Raw genomic sequence first — 16,757 nt, 5'->3', positions numbered from 1 at the left:
GGGACTGCTATGCAGATGATGGCTTTTGTCTCTGTTTACTGGAGTACATCTTGTAACCAGATTCCTCCCCAGTGCATATCCCCCTTCCCACCCCCCTCCCCACGACCCCTCCGGATTGGGCTCCTTTACTAAAAATTGGTTGGGAATGAAGGCGGGGGGAGAAACTTTATTAGTGTTATACATTATTTTCCTTCTCTCCCTTCTCCCCCCTTCTCTTCCTGCATGATGAATTGCCTGGTACTGAGATGGTAGCTCCAGCCCAGGCACTTAGCAATCTCCTCCTGGTCCCTTGCACAGACAGATGGGACGGCCCATGTCTTGACCGTGATTGATTAGCTGGAGAAAGCCTGTTGAGTGGAGTTCCATGAAGATTGATGCTTTCTCCTTCTAACAGCATTTCCAAAAAGTTTCTATTACATTTTGATTATGTTTATAGAATCTCACTGGTCTCCAGGAGGATTCAATCTTCTTTTTCCCCCCTCTCCCCTCTGTGCAATGTGTGTAACTTCCCTCCTGTGCATATGCTGTTCATCCATCTCTTACCTTTATTCTTTTAGGTGTGCCCCCAGAGGTCTCTTAGGATGGTTCTTTTCCCACGTGCCTTCTGTCCCCCCAGCAAAGGTACCTCCTTGCTAGTTGTTGCCCTCTGGCTTGTAGATGCCACAAAGCAGGAGTTCCCCGCCACTAGATGCTGCCTGCACATACGTGGCCTCTAAATGCTGCAGAGCAGGAAGGAGTATTATCTGTGATAGCTTGGTGGAAAACTGAAATATGGGACCACCAAGGGTAGTATCTGGATGAAGAACCACCATTTCCCAGTGCAAGAGGCTGTGGCTCCTACCTGCCCACAAATACCTGCTTTGTCCTGCCTGGATTCCCTGTGGCTGGAGGGTTCTGCTCAGCCACTTGCCTGTCCCAGCTTAGCTTGTCTCAGCTCAGATGCAAGTCCTTAAAACTTGCATTTTTTTTGAGCCTGGGGCTTGGTGTGTTTGGCCGGAGAGGGGACCAGAAAGTTGAGCTTTTTCAGCATTGCAAGCTGCCCTGTTGCAGCTGGGTAAAGGGAGACAGCAGAGCGTGTCCCAGTGTATTTCAGCATCACTGTAGGAAGAGGATTTTGTTTTACAAGGGGGGCTTGAGTCCTGCGCAGTGTGCCCTGGGGTTGCCCATCTAGGTAGGCCAATATATTTTTCAGTAGCTCCGTAAAATGTGTAGCTATGTGATGATTCATAAGTAATAACTTTGGTATAGTACTGAAAAATGTGCTCACTGCTGCACAGAAGCAAAGTTAAAGTTGGTCCCTGACATGAGATAAATCAACTTTAAAATGCTGGGCTTCTCCAAAGTGTTAGAAAGGAACCTTTTCAGTTGGTTCCTAATTGTAGCAAATAATTATGTTACCAAATCTCATTAAGAAACTGGCTGTCCTGGTCTTTCCTTCTTATTTAATTAAACAGAGAGCTGGGCTCTCTTGTGGAACGGAAGTCACAGGCAGCCACCTTGCTTTCACTGTGGCATCCTCTCGAGGAAGCAGAGACGCTTCCCTTGTGTCACCTCAGAAAATGAGCAGGAGTTGCATGTCCTGAGCAGTGGGAACAGTCCCACGGAACGGCCCCGGGGCTGTGTACACCTGTGTGGGCTGAGCACAATGCCTGTGCCGTGGGAAGGGGAAAACGCTTGTGGCAGCCTGTCTCCTGCTGTCCATGGGGAGGAGGATGTAATCTGGAGTCTGCTTTTCTTCCTTTTCTCCTTAATTGAGAGATTGTGGGTCTGTGTCCCAAAACTTGGGATTTATGGGTGGGGTAAAGGGGAGCATCTACCAAGAGACATCCATGTGACGCCGTAACCGTCTTCACCTAATGGAGACTACCTTCCCAAGGGCAGATAAATACATACTGGCTATTCCCATGAATTACGTGGTAAATACAGGTAGGGAACACCAAGCCAGCGTGTGCAGGCTGAGCCACGGGCGGGTGGTGTGACCTGGCAGATGGCAGTTGCTCGTTGAAGACCTGGGACAGGAGGGAGGGATGCAGGGAGCTGGTGCTGCTGAAGGCATTGCCAGCCTCTGTGGCTGCTGTGATGGCAGTAATGGGTATTTATTCACATCTTGGTGTGCTTCTCGGTGCTGGCTGAGAACCATGGATTGTTTTATACTTGAGGAAGCTGAGATCAAAGGAGTGATGTATATAGTTACCGAGGAGGCAGGTGAGAGGCAAAGACAGGACTGGTGCTGTCACAGAAGAGTCTCCATCCTCCAAATGCCTTTTCAGGGCCCAACAAGCTACGTGGCACCTTGTTGGGTCAGCAAGACACTCTGGACGTTGTCTCTTGTTCCAGTGCTGTCCCTTTGCCAGGACACTGGTGCAGCACTCCTGTTTTTGGGCATCTCCATTTGTCCACAGCATTTTAGCTATATGCTCAACTTGGCCTCTGGCTTAATGTCACCAGGCTTGTGTGTCCCTGGGTGTGTGGTGAGGCAGCAGCAGTGCTGGAGTCAGTCTTGTCAAGGCAATGTGTTTGACTTGCAGCTTGGGTATTTTGCTCCTTGGTGGGGTCAGGTTGCCCCAGCTGAGCTTCGTGCCCCTGGGGTGACCCACTTCCCATGGGCTGGAGCTTGGCAAAGCTGGCTCAGATATTCCCCTGCTACTCAGCAGCACTGACACAGCCTGCGTGGGTCTTGTAGAGGTGATGTGGTACCCCCATCACTAGCAGGGAGGCCACAGGGCATGCAAAACTCCAGCCAGGCTACCTGCTGTGTGTCCCTGCACCACTGGGTATGTGCACGCAGCCCGTCTCCCTGATGATGGAAATTGCTGGTGTGTAATTGTTAGCCCAAGCCGTGCAAGGACTTCTGCTTTAATTTTTTGTGGCCCTTCTCTTTGTGTAAAATCAGGCTGGGCAGGAAGCCCATGATTTGTGTGGGAGAGGCATGTGTATGGGTTCCCCCTCCCTGTGCAGGAGATGGCGCGGTGCAGCCCTCAAAACCCCTGAGGTCTCTCCCTCCCCATTAGCTCGCCTGCCTGCCCCTGCCATCCTAGGCTATTTTTTAAAATATAGACCCCATTTTTTATTTCTGCATTTATTACAAATGCAAATTACAGATGAAAGCATCAACTACACAAACCATTACTCAGAGGAGCGTCTTTCCAACTGCTGGACTTGGACTGAACAGCTTGTGGTTAATTTGCTATATAATCACTGCCTGCAACAGGAAAGCAAGTGCTTCAACTGTGCTAATATTATGAAAGGGGAAGTTAACCATAGAGATAAATTCTGAGGAGCTGCAGCTGGGATGAAAGAGGGAAATAAATGTAGCTGGAGTCCAGGCTTCAGGCTTGCAAAAGTGGCCGCTTGGATATTTAAAGGGATAAAAGATAAGAGTTCAGGTTAAACATGTGTTTTTTTGAAGTTGCTTTTAGCCTGAATATATTTCCCCCAGAAGGAGAGAATCCCTGCAGCTCCCATTGACCTGCGATTTGCGCAGCGCCCAGGACTGTACGCAGGCATGCAAATGTAATAAACGGTCTGCTCTGCCCTGATTTCTGGGTGGCTTCCCAGGGCAGCTGCTGTTCGCGGAGGAGAGGCAGGCGCAGGCACCGCCATACAAAGGAGACGAGCACGTGGCAATTTGGCTGGCAAAGATTGTACAGGCGGGGGGATGGAGGGCTCTTTCCCATCTCTCAGGTCTGTGGGTTTTGGCCCCTTGCACAAAAGCCAGGGAGCCTGTCCCTGTGCTGTTATAAGAAGTGTGCCCCTGTTGTACGGGGCTGTGGAAAGGCATCACTGGTACCTCCAGAAACAACCTGTAGTCCCCACCAGGCTCGCTCACCCCTGAGAGAAGAGATGCCGGATTTACCAGGGCAGTGCCCTGCGGAAGAAGCCGTCCTGCCCTGGGACTGAAAGCTTTACTGTGTTATGACAGTGCTCTGTGCCCTGTGAATGTGCCAAATTCACCAGAGCTGGTTTAAGGCCCCACGCAGGTGACGCTGAAATAACATTTAGACCTTCCCAAGGGAACAAAACCTCCTTACCCTTTCATTCCTGCGCCTCCAAATGTAATAGCAGTATAATGCTCAGGCTGTTTTGCAAAGTGCTCTAGGAATTAAAAAAAAAAACGTTCCTGTCGATTATCTCTCAGAACAAATCTAGAGTCTTGTCTGACTCTTTTTGCTGGAGGCTTATGAGAAGCAATAGGTGCTAGATTACCAGAGATAGGAGACGTGTACAGGAGTGGGAGAGTGAATCAGCTCAAAATGGGTGAGCTGGTTCTTATGAAGCAAGAGACCTCCAGCTCCAGGAACTCTGTATGTCCACCTCAGACACCTTTTTCTGACTCTGGAATGTTTGAGTTGGGTTTTTTTTACTGTTTTCTGGGCCTAGAATAAAATCCTGGGGTTGGGGAGAGGGCATGAAATGCCAGAGGACAAGCTGTACCTGGGAGAAGCTCAGTCCTCTGAGCAGGAGGCTGAGGTTACACCTGTGGGGGGTGAGCTGGAGGGTTCCCTGCAGCAGACCCCGTGGCACAGGGGTGCTGGAGGGGTTCTCAAGCCCCAGTTCAGCCCCACCACTATGAACGAATTTTGCTGACAATGCAATGTATTTGGCATTGGCAAGAGCCTACCCCTGCCAGGAATTTGGCTAAGCAACACCAGTGGAAAGTGCTACTTAGCTTCTCTGTGGTGGGAATTGATTTTCATGGGCCTTCCAGGCCATGAGGGCATAAAGCAAAGGTGCTTTGTGCAGGTGGTCTTAGCACCTGCTGAACTGGAGATTTGACTGACCATGACAAGGGCTCTTTGGCTTTTCCAGTGCTGGATTTGATTCTCAGACCTTCTTAATCTTAGGGAAATGTCCCTTGGTATTTTGTTTTTTAAATGAACAACGCTTTGTTGAGTGTTGAGATGTGAGCATCTCTCTTCCCGTGCTGCTGGGTAAAGGCATTTTCCTTGTCTCCTGGTTATTTGCTGCTATTTCCCAGCTCTAACCACTGCAGCTCCAGAAGTGAATCATTGAGCAGGCAAGATGGAGATGCTCAGGGTGCACACGGGAAGCAGAAGAGGGCCAGAGGCCCTGTGTGGGCAGGGGAGTGGGAAGGAGGTGTTATTTGGGGAGAGGGAGAAGAGAAAGCAAGGGTGTCTGGACAATGGTGGGACTGTTGCATCAGTGCTGGCCTTGCAGTTTGACTCCCCAGTCAAAACAGATGAGCCATGAGGCTTTATGCCCAGCCAGGTGAGGATGCTAGGAAGGCATATCACAGCAAAAATCATCAAGGCTCAGTCTAGAAAGACCATCCTAAGACATGTGTCATGGTACGTGGCGTACAGTGATGTTACCTGCTTGGGTTAGGTTATGCCAGCTCAGCTTGACCCTGCAAAAATTGCAGGGGGAAGGCCTTTTCACCCGCAGGTTGCAAATGAAGCTTCCTTCCCCCTGACAGCATCACTTCTTAACGCAGGGGAGGAGGATGGTGTGAAGTGCATGAAGGGAGAATTTCTGGAATGGCTCGTTAGCCTGGTACTTAGGAACAAGCTACAGCTGGAGAGATCAGGGGCTGGATGCACCTCCCTCTGCTTACACCCCTCCAGTCTGTTCCCTTCCCTTGACACGGCTGCAAAACTACCTGCATCGGTGCCAGTTGCTATGGACGTCTCTGCAGGAGGAAACTGATGGGCTGCAGGGATGTGCAGCTCACCCTGGTGTGTGGTGTGACCACGGCAAGCAGAGGCAAGAAGCCTGAAGCTGTCTGCTCGAGCAGCTCACCCTGAGGTGTTCCAGCCATGAGGTGGGAACGGGGACAACTGGCTGTCGTGTGCTGTGGAGGCAGGTGGCTGCTTGCTGGCGGAGCAGCTGTGTGTCACTAACTCCTGCTGCCAAGAGATGCCCAAAGCAGCAACCCAGGGACTTCCCAGCGCAGCCATCAGCAAACTGCAGCCTTCACACGGGCTCATCCCTGAACCTCCTGCTGAGAGGGGAAGGGAAAGAGCTTCAGACAAGGCAAAGCAGCTGGGAGAGGCTGCTACCCATGCCAGGGCTTCCCGAGAGGTTGGTGTGACTTGGGCACACCAAGGTTGGTGGTCTGGTTGATGTGGTGTTTTCAGATGACGGGTTTTGGGGTGCAGACCACCAAATGGTTTCAGAGTACAGAGCAAAGACAGTCTGGGCTACCCTTGCAGTATCACAGCAAGAGGGTATCTGCCTTCTCCAGCATGGGAAGCAACTACAGAGGCACTTGGAACACAGATGTCATACTTGAAATATGATCTAGAAGTGCTTTTAAGCTTAAAGGTCCTTTTCCTTCAGCTGTGTGGAGCTAAAACTTTTCAGGACAGCCTCAGAAAAAGGCTGCAAATACCATAAAGACTGAGAAAGCCAAGGAGATGTGACGGCAGGGATTGCTTTTTCAAAACTCTGCAATCCTGTAACAGGCAACTCCACAATGTGGGTGCATTGTATACCAAGTTTTTACATCGGCTTTAAGTATTTATTTTATCCTAGTCCTTCAGAGGTACTAATTTGCTTTGTCACTAGGCCTTTTGAAAGAAACAGCTTGATACTTTGAGGTAACCTGCCAAAACTGTCTTCCAGGAGAAATGAGTTGTGGCTAGGCCATGGCCTCCTTCTGTGTGCAACTCTTAGTTGGATGCTAGCATTAGAAAATTCAATAGTGTTCAAGTGAATAAAAGGGAAAATACAATAAGTCATTAAATAACTTGCTAATGTTTCAAAACAGAAGGAAAGCCCAGAAAGCACAAGGCTTCTCCATCTTCCCATGTAGCTAAGGTGAATTCACAATCAAGCTCCAGTCCAGCATCAAAGGCGATGGGTTTATCAGGTGTTTATGTACACACATCCATGTAAGGGCCAATTTCTAGAAGCATTTAAAATTTCCTGGCACTTTTTGCATGTAAAAATTGCTTTTACTGGTGTAGACAAAAGGCAGGGCTTGTTCAGGCTATGAACTGCTGAAGCAAAAATTGTGGCTATAAATTGAGAAGCTGCTTTTGGTACCTTTGCCCAAAGACTAAATGCTTCAGAGCGAAATCACAGTAAGTGATTTAGAGAATAATCAATAACATTAAAATCAACTGGCAAAGAAAAGACCCTGCATCTATAATGTATTTTCTAGATATTATTAAAGAATACATCACAAGCAAACTCCTAAGTGATGAATTTGGCAGCTGTTTGCAAAAGGTAATAAACCCAGGTACTGTCCTCCTCCTGAGGAGGTGACTAGCCACCCCTGTGGAATAAGTCTCCTCCCTTTTGGGTAACACCCTACAGGTGTTCTGATGCCAAAGGGGCATCTTTCGGATGTGACTGAGCCTTGGGGTCGCGCTGGTCTGCAGGTGGACACACTCTAATCTTGAATCCGGGAGCCAAATATTTCATTGTCAAGTCTCCAATGGCTCTGCGTGTGGGGTGTGTGTTTGGTGCCTCCTCATCAGCCCTGCTCTGGGAAGGCTCGGCTGGCAACAAGCCTGAGAACAAGGAGGCTGGAGCGGTGGTCCTGGGATGACTGGTGTGTCCCCCAAAACGCTGGTCTAGGTAGTCCTCCCCTAAGCCAGGCTGCCAGGGGACAGGCTGGCAGCGAGGGGAGAGGGAAAGGCATTTGCTTAATTATTCCCTTTTATCTAGTTACACTTTGCCTCTCAAAGAGAAGCCTTTGAACGTAAAATTCAGCAGTGACTTACAATTTCGTGGCTTTGTTTTAAAGCGGAGGCAATTTTTTCTAGCCTAGAGATGTAACTGATCTTTTACCTTTGGTTGGGTTGTTTGTTAAAAGGAAGATAAAACATGCTGTCCATTGATCTGTCTCCCCCGCATTTCACTGTTAGTGAGGAGGGCAGGATTAACTGTTGGAGAGCAACGCTTCCTATCCCAGCAAGCGTAATGGTTTTTTTCCAGATGCCATACTGCTCTTGCAGAGCAATTCAAATGAGATTTCAGCTAGATCTGGCAGTTCTGGCATGCCTTTAACCTCCAGTACCTAAATTAAAAGTACCAGTCGTGTCCCCAGGATGCTGTGTGTTGGGGGATGGCGTGTGGGACGCTGCCTTCCTGCAAGGACTGAGCTGGGGCTGGTCGAGCTCAGCTCCTTAACCACAGTGGCAAGTTAGGAGACTTCCAAACGCAATTAAACAAATGCATGGGAGAAAAATCCAGCCATTAAACAAAATGATCCTTTCTGGCTCAGGGAGGAGGCCCTGAGCTGCAGAGCTGGAGTCTGGAGGGACTGATAACTTTATATTCTTCTCTAAGCAACTGTTGGAAATTGGGGTACTGGTGAAATGGTGATTGATTTAAATTGTTTTCATGTCCTCTTACAGCAGGCTTTTGAGCGCTGGTGTTTGGAACCAACAACCAAAAGGTAAAAGGCTCTGTAAATTATTATAAGCAGCATCCAGTCTTACTCTGATAGACTCAAAGAAATATTTTCATTCCATTTTTGAGTGAGCCGCATTAACAGAGCCTAGTTTGGGTTTCGGTAGGTGCTTGTGTGGTTGGAATCTGGCTGACAAACTTGCTCAGCCTTAATTGCAAGGGCTCTGTGCAGTTCAGCCTCCCTCCCCTGCACACCTGGGGAGGAGTCAGCAAAATAGGGATGCTGGCAGAGGTGAGATGAAAGCCATGCTGTTTTAAAGGAAAGTAAAAATGCAAATAAGGAGGGGAAGCTGCACACCACCTTTCTTCCCTTTGCCTAACAGAGGAAAGGACATCACTCTATCCTATTACTGTGCCCCAGTGGGCTGTCAGGGTCCAGCCACTGCTGTTCTATTGAGTAATTATTGTATCTGCCCTTAAGACCAGATTGATTTGAAATAATCACCAAATAATGCATTGATATCATCAGTATCTTATCTGAATAATGATTGATCACTAGGCCACCCATTCCTGTCCTGGTCTGACAGCTGCTATATAATACCCTGGATACACAGGCAGCAGCAAAAGCCCCAAACCCATTTCAGTTTCTGCACTTGAGGGGACCACAGTGTCACCGTCTCTTTTCATGCTTAGAAACTGTGCAGTGATGTTGCTGGACCCCTGAATCTTAAGACTCTGGTTTAATGTTCATTTTAGCAGCTTTTTGCTTCTTCCTTTCAGTTTTCTTGTTCTTTTGCCATAGGACCTGACACCAAAACTAAACTCCATTGCAATGACAAAATCAAGCGATGAGTGAAGTATCACTAACTTGCTTCGCACAAGTTTCTGCAGAAGGACAATGTCACCAAGAGCTTGGTGGAGAACAAACTGTCATTGAAACAGCTAAGGATGCGTTTTGAAGTGGGTCAGCTAGAGCTATTTCTCATACAAGGGTAAAGGGTACAGTTTATCTGGATGTGACCTTTAGTAAAATGAAAGGGTGTCTTAGCCCTCCTGAAGGAGACCGTAGGCCAAGTGTGCTGGTGCTTCCCTTTAGATGCTGCGGCGTTTAGTCTGTCTGAGCTCTCCCTTGGAGGAACACAGCAAGGATGGGAGGGAGCACAGTTTAGAGAACGGGGTTGGATCCTTCTTATCCAGCAACATAGTCACAGCCGTATTCTGGAAAACAAAAGCACTGCAGGCGCTTCTTGTATGCAAACTCGTAGCAGAGGTTGGCTGGTACCTGCAGAGGGGGCAAAACTGGCAGGTGCCAGAGACCATGCACCAGTCTGACAGACCTTGCGCGTAGAATAGACCTAATTCCCTCTCCGGGGAGGTTGAAATTCTCCTCAGCGTGGTAACTTCAGTCCCCGGATTGCACAGTCCCGTGCTTTGCACTGGGGGCCTGGTGTTCAGGCTCTGAAATAAATCCATGGGGAGAGAGACGTTGGAGACTCTGGGAACTGGATAAATTTCATCGGTGTCAGGTTTTATATCACACCCAGAACTTGACTTATAGGAAAGGAATGACAACTGGTGGCTGTAGGTTCAGGACTTGCTAACAAGGGAACTGCTCCCTCCCGTGCTGGGACCATCCTGAAAGCTGCTTCATCCGTGGTCACCTTGGCTCTCTAATAACTCATGGAGAAAGATGGTTAAGTGGCAGCAGCAGCTGGTGAGGGAGCAGATGGTGCCACCTGCACCATCAGATGTTTTATCACATTCTCCGCTTTATCCCACAAAGAGCGGCTGGAAAGCAGAGGCGAGCGTGGGAGCTGGTGTAGGTTGTGAAGGTGTGAAAAATCGCAGGTAGTCGCATTGCTTCCCTGCCAGGCTGCTGTTTTCCTCAGCACTGGCTTAAGAAAGTACCTGTGCTTATGAGAAGGTCTGTGCCCACCTGTGCTTGAGACTGCAGGGCTGCCTTTGGGAAGGCTTTAGGGCAACCTGGCTGTCCCCGCTTGTGGCCAGGATTCAGGGGACTACAGTACGCCTCCAGGCAGGTTAAACTGAGCTGTCTGCGTCATGAGCAAACCCCTCGAGGACCAGCCTGGACACCACTTTCATATCCCAAGGAAGGATTAGAGACCTGTGATTAAATTTGCTAAGAGAGTCCAATGTCATTGTGTGAGGGTTCTGAACCCATTGAGTGGCTTCTGATTTTTCTGGGCTATTATTTGAGGTTTTTGAAAACTCCTTGTGAGCTACAAGTGATAGGTCTTGTGTCCAAAGGAGGAAGGGAGTTTATACTCTCAGCATGTGCGCTACACAAGCCCTAAGAGCTATCTAGTCCAATCGGTGGGTTTTTTAATATCCTTCTTATAAAGGACCTGTACGAGAGTCCATCAGCAGTAATATAGATTTGAGTGAATATTAAAGCATAATATCCCCTAACTGATGTGCTGAAGGGAGCGCAGCTGCCAGGGGGCAGCGGTTTTTGGGGCGCGCGCAGGAAGATGAGCCAGTAGAGAGATTTCATACAGCAAAAATCATGGAGCAGCAAGTGCAGCAGCAGGGTGTGCTGCTGGAGACAGGCTGCCCACAGTAATTCCCTTTCCTCAGCTTCATTTCGGCTCCTGCTCCTAATTCTGCTCATTTCCCTCGGCAGCTCTGTCCATCCATCCATTCTCCTGTTGTCCTGGTGACTGGTGGTAGCATTCAGATGTTAACAGAGCCGACGCTGGGGCAGACCGGTAGCTACACGGCAGTTGTTTATGTAGCAGTCAGCAAAGCCATTCACCGCCCTGGGTTAATATTTCAACAGGGCGGATGGACGGGAGGGTGGGATGGCAGGAGAGCGGGTGAGGAGGTTGGCAGATGTCAAGCACTAAGCCCAAGAGGAAGAGGAACGTGTGTGACTACAAAAGGGGAGGAAGCCCATTGTGTCTGAAACAAGATGGAAGATGCCACCCGACGACGCTGGCTAACCGGTGATTAATTAGAGGCACGCTTTGAATTCTGCGTCTAGTTTAGCATTAACAGCATTTCCGTGTCGTGCGGTGAGTCGTCTTGCTTGGTGGTTTCATTGTCTGGGCTTATGTGGAGCATAAGGGAGGGGTTTTCTCACAAAACTTCTGGAATTGAGTAAACATGTGTAAATCTCAGCTTCCACTAGAGGTAAAAAAAAATAAGGAAAAAAATCCCTCAAAGTGGAACAAGTTCAGCGGTGGAACTCATGGACAGAAGAGAAATAGAAAATAAGCTTGGAGTGGTTTTGAGGGGCACAGAGGAGGCTTGTGGTGTTGGACACTCTGCCGGTTGTACCGCGTTAGTTTGGGCTTTCTGAGCCCAGCCCCTGGCAGTGTCTGTAAGGTGTGTGGCTGTATTCCAGGCATGTCCGCGGGTCTGTGGCTCTGTATTAGTGTTTATAGGAAGTCAATGAGATGGAACTCAATAGAGAAAAGGAAGACTTAAGAGTCACTGGAAGACAAATGTGAAGGCCTGGCACTCAATAACTGTACGGAATCATATCTTTTGTTGCTGCATGTTTCAGGGTAGCAGGAATACAAGAAAGGAGAGCAGGTCTGTATGTTTCAATAGCTTGTTCACCTTCTGCTTCAGAGAGAGGGGATGTTTTATTTCTCTTTATAAAATGCTATCTATCCTCTGCTTGATATGAAGTCAAGCAGCACCATGAATCAGGGGGAAGGTGTCAGTGGAGATGAAGACTGGGCTGCCGAAAGTGGTGGTGGGGGGGGGGGAAGGGACACCACAAACAAATTGTGTGAGCTGTGGAGAGCACAAAGTGTGCGCGTGCGTGCACATCTCCAGCTGGGATGCTGCAGCAGTGTCTAAAGAGTTGGTCCAGGCTGACTCAACATGCAGCTGTAGCCCATGGAGCGAAGGTATTTGGTCCGAATGGCTCGGGCACCCCCATGAGCGTGTGCCCTTGGCGGGTACAGATCAGGTTGGGCAGATCCTGCAGGCTGAGCTTCTGACTGAAACTGTGCAACTTGTCCCATTTCTCCTGTCTTATGAAAGGGGTGATAAGATGGAGCTGCCTATGGTAATGGGTATCGGATTCAGTAGCCAAAGACTATGTCGTGCTGGAGATGGACAGGGCCTGTTCAGTCAGCTGCAAAGTTGCGCAAAATTTGGGTAGCTTCAGTTTTTTATAATAGGAAAATACTTTTCAGGCAGCTTCAGTTGCACTTATTATTCAAGCTTATTCTGGCAAGTGAAACAAAAGTGCAAAGCAAAAAGCTTGGAGACAGCTATCGAACCTGGGGTGGGTTTTTGGAGGTGGCAGGAGTGCTTGAGCCCAGCTGTCTCTGAATTTTCAAAGAATTTTACTGAAACTTGTCTCCAGTTAGATGTATGGAAACATGTGAAACAGCAGTACTAAAAAGCTTCTTCATTAACTGAGAAACACAATGAAGGGCACTACATTAGTATTAATTTATATGGCTAATTAACTGAAATCATGAATTTATATTAATGCATAGTCTTGCAGAACTTCTGTGAAGTTATAGCTTCCTGAACAGTGCATTTTTGTATACTATCACTTTGTGGATTAAGCAAACACTTTTGAACAACAAAGTACTAAGTCTCTTGGAACTGAATAGAAGTGAGACAGAATTATGATGGACAGGGCTCTAATATTTAAACTCTATTCTCTTCTCATTTTCACTAAACAGCCTTTAACGCAGGGGTTTAACACCTCTGCTATATGTTTGAAATACCTCTAGGAGAAATTCAGATAACGTAGGTCTCGATTAACCCCCAGGTGAGATGTTGAATTTATGAGCGTGTGTGAGCATTCAGACCCAGGGTCCTCATCCCGCCCTGTCCTGCACACAAAGCAGTTTTCACCCTGTAGCCCCTCACCTGCCTGAGGGTGGAAGTACCTCTGCTCTGCACTAATGTCACAAGAGGCTATTTCCCACAGGTGGATGTTTTCAGACTGCCAAGAGTCATTTGTTACAGCATAAAGACAGATGTGCATTTTTGTGATGCTTCCTCCTCCCTTGCTATGGACAGCAGGGGATGGAAGGGACAGGCTAGCCCAGGTAGATTCCCAAAAGGTGTCAGCAAAGGTGGCTTGGGGACATCTGGATGTCATGGCTGTGTGAGGCACAAGGCTTACACCCTGAGGGTCTGGGCTGTCCCACACTGAGGGGAGGATGGATGTCCTCCGAACACAGCAGCCTGCTCCAACGGAGGATGTGTGAGTGCTCCTGCCTCTTATAGATGCTTTGAAGAACAAGAGCTTTGTGCTTGGGAAACCCGGATTGCAGCAGCGAGCGAGCGCTTGCCCAACAACTTCCTCCCACGTAGGCTGTGGCAGTTTGCCATTAAATTCCCAGACCAAGAAAATCTCGGCTGATTTCCCTCCTGCTGGAGGAAGCACAAGCTGCATTGCTTCTGTCTGTAGCCTGGCTCTGGAGCCCTCCTCTCCCCCGGCTCGCGGGCACTTGTGGGCACGTAGTCAGAACAGGACCAGTCCCACAGGGAGTGGGGTTTTGCCAAATTCTACCTTTTATACAAAAACTGGCCACGGTCGTGTGCAAGTTTGAATGTGGTCAAATTCAGACTGCTGCGACTCAAGCCCCAGGGCAGGAGGACTGGTCCCACCTTCACATGGGGGCTGTAATGCCAGCCCAAAGCCCTCGCTACAAGCCCTAGACCTACACCTCAGCGGTCCAAAGGGATTCTCTCTGTGCACACCCCCGCTGCTAGGTGCTGAGCTGGCACTAATTACAATTTTGCTAATTGCTCTAAACTCTACTGCCTTGCCACTTTCCATAGGCGATGTTTGGCCATGGCTTCTGCTGAAGCGGGGGACTCGTCTTGAAAGCTTGATAAAATCTGCAGGGAGACACCTGCCAATCTTCATACACAACATCTTTATTTTAATTTATTGGCAGCATTTAGAAGAATTGGCTTCCATGCAGCATCAGTTGGACTTCATTAAAATAATAAGAGAACTAAGTTAGTAAAAACAAACCTGGCCAGTTGGCAACCTCAGAGTTTTGTCAGGACTGATCTATGCTGGAAGATAGAGATTTAGTCCATCTACAGTAATAAAGTCCCATGATCCCACGGTTAAAATGTCTTTTTCCCTGCTAGCTGATACAATTCATTAATTATATGACATTTCCACAATGATTTCTCCAGAAGAAGGCCCTGGATGCCAAGGTTTACATTACATTTTCAATTACAAAGATATCCATATGGTGACTCTGCAGTATGTACAACTGCTTAACATGCATCCCAAGCCTGCTGCAACGCTAGCAGGGCTCGCGAGGTCCTGGCAAATCCCGTGCTGGATATGGGGCTCTCGCTGGGTTCCCACACTGGCTGTGTCCTAGGGATGGGAATTAGTCTTTCCCCGCAGGAAAAGCAGGAGTTAAGGACACAAGGATTTGTGTTTCTTGGGCTACCAGACTTTAATAGCCTCTTGAGCTTGAGGATGGGTTTAAATGAGCATCGCAGGCCGTCAGTGGTCTGAGAAACCAGCAGTATTACAGGTAGGATTTTAGACTAAATGAAAAGAGCTCAGCCCAGGTCTGGATTTCCCGGGCAGGCTCCAAGGAGCTAGTGAAGGGTCAGAGCCCATATCCCACTCCCTGCTGGGACATGCATGTTCCCACTGACAAACCTCTTCTCTCCCGACACCCCTGCAGCACCCAGACACCCAAATGAGGGGCCAACGCTGCAGGCTGGGGTGCTGCAATGGGCACAGTTTTGGCAGAAGAGGGGAATCCTGTGCTGCATGATGCCACATGAGGGCTGGTCCTACCCACACGGGACAACTGCTGCTGTAGAAGGTGCCTAATTAACCACTAGTATGAAGGGTATGAGTTGTGATTCAAGTATTACGTGGTTTGAGGTGTTGATTTGGAACAGATCTCTCGGGGAAAACATCAATTGTAGCTTGCAGGTGGTTTGATGCAGTTTGCTACCCAATGCGCATAGGAACCATCCTCGGTTCTTCCCAGCAGCTCACATGGTGATAATTGTCCCTGCCTATGGCAGAGAGGTTGGAATTAGATGATTTTTAAGGTCTTTTCTAACATGAACCATCCTATAATTCTAGAATACAACTGGGCCCTGAAAGGAAAGCACAGATTTTCCTTTGACAGCACCCACGTGCAGACATGTACCTGGAAGCTGATTGCCAGCACTGTCAAATAGAAAAGTTCATTTTTTCCAGCTCTGGAGAGAGGACACATCCATGGTTTGTTCCCTTGGTTGCCTGAGGTGCAGGACCTCCTGCAGGCTGCGGTGATGCTCCTCCGGCACCGGGAGCCAGGAGTCAATGCTGTTTGCACAGTTGCACTCCGATTAGCTCTGCAATGCCTGTAACCTTAGAGTAGTAAACCGGTGGCATATATATAGTTGAACAATTATATGTATTGTGACTAAATTTCCCCCTGAAGATCTCATTCACGATGTTAGAGTGAAAGGATCATAAAATGAATTAATAGCTGATTCACTGTATAATTTCCTAGTTCAATATACTTTAGTGTACCGGCTAAATGAGCCATACACAGCATTCAGCTCGGCCAGTTAACAGCTTTATCATTGAGATCTCAGGCTTAGAAATAAAAGCAATTCTTCTGAAGTAATTGCGTCTAATTAAAAGAAACATTTAAAAAGTGTAACCAAAAGGAATTCATTTCAAATGGAAAATTAATGCTGAAAAATAGCCCTGAGCTCTCTTGTCTTTGCTAATAGCTAAGCATTCTCAGAATAATTAAACTGTTTTGAAATGTTGATACCTTCCCCTGTTAGAAATGATAGCCCTGGCCCAACACATTAGCGAGTCCTCGGGGTGGCCCTGGTGGGTGACGGGTGCGGGGGCTTTGGGTGTGGGGGGGGAGATAAGGCAGGAGGCTTCTTGCCCTCATTCTGTTGCCCCCTGCCATGAAACAGGGTCTTGGCAACTTCTTTTGAAGAAGCCCGGCCACAGGAGCTGAACTCAGCATGGCAGGGGTTTGGGAGGCTCTGACAGATGCTGGGGCTTCCTGTAAAAGCAGAGGAATTAACTGAAAATGGCTCTTTTTTTAAAAGTGTATGGACTTTGTTATGCAGTTTGCTCACCTCTGCAGCACCTCAGCTAGCTGAAGTGTCAGGATGCGTTTCCAGGTGAAGTCTGTTCGCTGCTTTTCTGTTACTTTTTTTTTTTGGTGCTGCTGTTTTGCAGTGCTTTAACCTGCACCCTGAAAAGGTCCCACAGTAAATATCCAGTTTTACCCAGTGCCTGGCTGGGGTTTGTGCCGGAGATGTGTGCGCCAGCCTGGCTGCTCTTGACAGAGAGGATCCTAATTCCTTCAGGTTCCTCATCTGCGCCTCCATCACTTGCTCCTCTCCCTTGGCCTTGTGCTCCTTTTGGCTGGGCGCGTAGTGAAAATCCCGCTCGCGTGCTGCCCTGCTTCCCTCAAAGCCTGCGGGTA

The sequence above is a fragment of the Chroicocephalus ridibundus genome, chromosome 12 (genome assembly GCF_963924245.1).
Source record: "Chroicocephalus ridibundus chromosome 12, bChrRid1.1, whole genome shotgun sequence".
NCBI classification, from domain to species: Eukaryota; Metazoa; Chordata; class Aves; order Charadriiformes; family Laridae; genus Chroicocephalus; species Chroicocephalus ridibundus.
This window is presented reverse-complemented; position numbering follows the sequence as displayed.